The following is a 5,200-nucleotide window of genomic DNA, read 5'->3' on the forward strand; positions in this document are numbered from 1 at the left end:
GTCAAAACCTCTCTATTATGGACATAGTGGTGGCTCAATTGAGCCACCACTATGTCCATAATAGTCAGAGTTAACTCGTAATTAAACTTTCTCTTTGAATTTCCACAGCCTCAGATTAATCTCTGGATGCTTGATGGCAAACAGTGGGACATCCTCAAAAAGACTGAGAATAAGGTTGCCCCTGAAATAAAATCCACTCTCCATAAATGAAATTAACCATCTGTAGGAAGCTAAGAGCCCCTGTGTAAAACTGTCAGAGAAGTTTGGGAACACTCAAAACTCTCACCAAGTGGCCAAGGTGATCTGGAAGTACTCTCAAAGCTGCAGACCTAGAAACTGACTGTGATTTAATGAGTAGAAACCATATCAATTGTAACATATTCTGTTTGGAGAACATCTGTGTGAATAGAAAAAGGAGGATGGTCAGCCATGGAAACTTGAAAAGGGAAAGTCATAGGTATCTCTCCAGACACTGCCCTGGGATGAGAAGTCTTAGCTAAGTAACATTAACATCATGATTTCCTTGACAAGACCTAGAAAGTAGCCCTTTGCTTCATGTTAGACTTGCCTCAGCTACTTTTTTTAAAATTAATTAATGAATTAATTTGGCTGCGCTGGGTCTTTGTTGCGGCATGCGGCATCTTTTAGTTGTAGCATGTGGGCTCTTAGTTGCAGCATACAGAATCTAGTTCCCTGACCAGGGTTCGAACCCGGGCCCCCTGCATAGGGAGCATGAAGTCTTAACCACTGGACCACCAGGGAAGTCCCAGTCTCAGCTACTTTTAAAGTAAGATTCCCATTTGGGCTTTGCTGTGACCAACTAAATCAGAACCTCGAAGAGAGAGCCCAAGCATGAGCGCTTAAGAAATCTCCCCAGATGCTTCTAATGTGCAATCAGGGTTGAGAAACAGCTGAAGTGAGTAGAGTGTCTAAGTTCACTGATGGAGAGGTCTCTCTTGAGATTGACTCACACCCCTTGCTCTGATTCCAGGCCTACCAGGCTACCCCCAGATACTTGGCTTCCCATGAGAAAATGCACAGATCTTCTGATGTGTGTTCTGGTCTGCTTTGGGAATTAAACTGGCGTTGCAAATAGTGCTTCTTTTTTGCAAATTAATAAATGGACTTCTGGTTTATGCATCAGTCACAGTGATCTTTGTTAATGTGAGTCTGAGGATATGTCTCTAATCAGAGAGATGCAGCCACTTTTCATGTGCCACAAAAATCAAAATTCTGAGCCTGTCAGGATGCTGGATCATGGTAATGTACCAGTCTGTGGGAATGAGTCCGAGTGACCAGCAGACCTTCCCCAGGACCACATCCTTAGCCCCACTGCAGGCCTGTTTTTCTCTACAGCCATGGTTTCTCTTTTTTCATCTCCTACCTCTGCCTAGCAGACCATGGCTTCTCTTTTTTCATCTCCTACCTCTGCCTAGTACAGGGCTGGACAGTTCTAGAAACTTCCAAAAGAGATTGAGAATATTAATGAAGGAATGAATGAATTCAGTGCATATGGGGGTATGTCTCTGTATTGTGGAAACTTGTGTCCAATCTCTGTCCTTAGATCAGGAGGCTGGGGTACCTGGCCAATAGTGTCTACAGCTCTAGATTGGATGCTAATGCCAAGCAGTGTCTCATATCAGAGGCTTTGAAAACAGGCACCTGGAATAGTAGGAGGGAGATGTACTTCTTAGCTAGCTAGCACTCCTTTGTCCTTCAGGTCTCAGATGCCATCATCTTTCCCAGAATATCTTCCCTGATTTCTCCTGATGTGAGTCATTTCCTCTTCTCTGTAATTCAACAGCCCCCTCCTGCTTTCCTCCATCATGACCATTATCGCAGTGTATTCAAATTGCCCATTTACTCATCTGTCTCCCACCATACTAGACTTGGAACTCTTGAAGGCAGATGCTGGTCACCTTTGTATTCCCAAGGCATGATATTAAAAGTTCAATAAATGTTTGTTAAGTGTAGTGGACACTTGTAATTCTGAGTGCCCCAGCTCTGAATCTTCTTATGTTGAGAGACTTCTTGAGTCTTGGTGGAAGGCAGAGCCTTATAGAGAAGCAGGAAACAAAAGATGATTGCTTTTCCAGCCTCCCTTGCAAGTAAGCAAGGGCATGTGTCCTCATCAGATACAGCCACCCCAAATTTGAATCAGGAGCTGGTGACCCAGAGGAGTAGGGGCCATAGAGAATGCATTCTAGTGGCAAAGTGGGAGCAGCAGCAGGCATGCTGAGTTGCCAGTGGGGCAGTGGCAGCATGCAGGATCCAGAGACAGCAGTTCCACTGGTCACAGCAGCAATGCCCTCACCAGACTGGTTTGGTGATGTGATTTGAGTTGTGGTCTAGTTACTCACTGCCTCACCTCTCTCATTCCTGCCTATTTTCCAAGGCTTCCCTGTGATTCTGTGAAATCCTCAGTGCCCTTTTAATATTTTTTTTTCCTGCTAAAATCAATGAGTCAATTTCTGTTGCTTACTACTTAGAACCCTGTTATGGGCTGAATTGTGTCTCCTTCCATCAAAATCCATACGTTGAAGCCCGAACCCCCAGTGCCTCAGAATGTGACTATATTCGGATATGGGGCCTTTAAGGAGGTGATTAAGTTAAAATGAGGCCATTAGGATGGGCCTAATTCAATCTAACTAGTGTCCTTATGAAAGGAGGAAATTTGGACACACAGTCACTGGGGGCATATGTGGACAGAGGGATGACCATGTAAGGATACAATGAGAAGGTGGCCACATGTAAGCCAAGGAGAGAGGCCTCAGGAGAAACCAAACCTGAAGACACCTTGATCTCAGACTTCTAGCCTCCAGAACTGAGAGAAAATAAATTTCTATTCTTGAAGCCACCCAGTCTGTGGTGTTTTGTTATGACAGCCCTAGCAAACTAATACAAACCCTGATTGCATTTAGTGATTGATCAAATATTTTCTGGTCAGTTACAAACCAGGCATTGGAACAAAATTACTATAGGCAGACAGAGCAAGATGAGAAGGAAGAGTCAAGATGCGAAGCCAAGCAGGACCCCAGGAAAGAGTGGACTAGGTGGTGCAAAGCAGCAGGTAGGAAGGGAAGCCTAGAGGAATTCCCTAGCTCCAGTGCAAGTGTTTATATGGAAACCAACTGAGCCTCTGGTTCCAAGGTATAACACTAATAATGGTTATAATTTATTAGGGATTACTATGTGCCAGGTTCTTTCACATGCCTATTCTCTCTACCTCATAACAATCCTTGGAGGTGGAAACTGTTATTTCAAAACAAAATTTATTTCCTCAAAAGAAATTGAGTTTCAGAGATAGTTAGGCAACTTGTCTAAAACTATACAGTCAATAAGTGGTAGGGCCAGGAGTCTGACATATTTCAAAGTTTGCCTGCTGAAGAAGAGATTTTAAATTGTTGGTAATGTGAAGAAATTTCTAAGAAGGAATTTTCTAATATTACAACAGATCACTTACAAGCACAATATACCTCCTAGGATCTCTATATGCGGCCCAGCTTCAGACCTTTGATACTTCTACCAGAAACTCATATAACAGAGGGCAGCCCTGTAGAATATTTTCCACAGGAAACATCTGCCCAAATATTTCGAAGGCTGCAAAGTGTCCCAAGAGGGAGGAGGGAAAGCTGAGGCCAATCATAAGCGTGGTGATAAGTCCAGGTACCAGGTGGACTGAAGCAGAGAGAAAATGCAGGCTTCCTGCTTTCCGCTCCCTCTGGAAGCATGCTCTGGTAAAATAAACTCTTTCCGAGACTCAGGTTCCCAGGTTAGTGGTCTGGTTTTCTTCTAATGCGAAGTGAGCTGTCTCTCAATCAGGGAGTGGGGGAAGGGGAAATTATTGCCAATTACACTCAATATGTAGTAGGGGAGGTTCAGACATTCCGCGTTCTTACAATTAAGAGACCTCCACTTTATTCTTTAGAGTCAATCACAGTCCAGCCACAGGACAGACATTCTTTCTTTGAGTGTTTAGAAGAGAATCAATTAAAAAAGGTTTTTTAAATCCTTTTTTGTTTAAAGAAACTGACATAATAGAAAGGACTGAGTCCCTGCCAAGAAAAGGCTTTCTGAACCTTCTTTGGCTCACATCGACAGCACTTTAAGGTCTCTCAATAAACCAAGTCACTGGCCCCAAATAGAAAATTGCTACCAGGAAAGAAGAATTTTTTTAATGGGATGTCTTTGAGTTAAATTAGAGTCTATAATCACCCTGAATGTATTATTCAACTCATTGTTCTTTATATTTCTCCTTCACATGTGATTAATGAGAAGCACTCCCTGTGTGCCAGGCATTGTACTAGGCACTGAGGAGCCAAGGTATTAATCCACCCTGATCCTTACTCTCCAAGGACTTCCAGCCTGAGGAGGAGATGGACAGGTACAGATGGTACAAGGCAGTGAGCAAGAGGATGGGGAAAATGGGAAGGTCTAAGGGAAACTGAGCATGTAACACTGAGTCAGTAGGTTGTAAATTGGAATCTGGGGTCCCTGAGTAGGAGGGACAGCACTCCAGTCTTCTCCCAGTGATGAGTGGAAAAAATCCCCTTTCATTTGGGGATATAAAGGGATAGTACCACTGTTTACTAGTTGCTGTCACAAAGCAGAATCAGGCATAATTCCCTGCCTCCAGGGAACGTATGGTCTTTAGGAGAAAAGACAAGTACAAAATATTACAATCCAGATAAATGACAATATAATGTAATGAATCCGCTAAGAAAAGACATTGTAAGTCTTCAGGGAACAGGAGAGGATGCAAGTCTCCTTGGAATAACTGGGAACAGCTCCACAAGGAGAAGGCACATGTTTGAGTGGAAACTTGAAGAATGTGTAAGAATTTGCCGTGAGAAGCTTCTTCCGATTGTCCATGCTGTCTTGCCTTTGAACCTTTGCATATGTTGTTCCTCTACCTAAACCAGTTCCCTGTTCCCCTTTCCTGACCTGGTTAACAATACACATCTTTCTGGTAACAGTTTGGAAGACACTTCCTCCTGGAAGCCTTCCTTCACATGCCCTTTCTCCATCCCACATCTAGACTGACTTACTGCCATGGTGTCCCATAGAACTGTGTACATATGCAAAGGTTGGAGAGGCATAGAGCTTTTGTTTATTGTATTAGGAGCAGTGAGTTCAGTATGACTAAAGCCTAGGGTACATGGCTCAACCAAGAAATATTTGTGGAATGGATGAATGAATG

At 43.3% G+C, this 5,200-nt stretch overlaps 1 non-coding gene across 1 annotated transcript; it reads right to left on the bottom strand.

Annotated features, from left to right (window-relative positions):
- Positions 1-689: 689 nt before the first annotated feature.
- TRNAR-CCU lies at positions 690-762 on the bottom strand. Its single transcript has one exon. It is a non-coding gene; the product is annotated as a tRNA-Arg (tRNA).
- Positions 763-5,200: the final 4,438 nt, after the last annotated feature.

The sequence above is a fragment of the Balaenoptera musculus genome, chromosome 1 (assembly GCF_009873245.2).
Source record: "Balaenoptera musculus isolate JJ_BM4_2016_0621 chromosome 1, mBalMus1.pri.v3, whole genome shotgun sequence".
Lineage (NCBI taxonomy): Eukaryota > Metazoa > Chordata > Mammalia > Artiodactyla > Balaenopteridae > Balaenoptera > Balaenoptera musculus.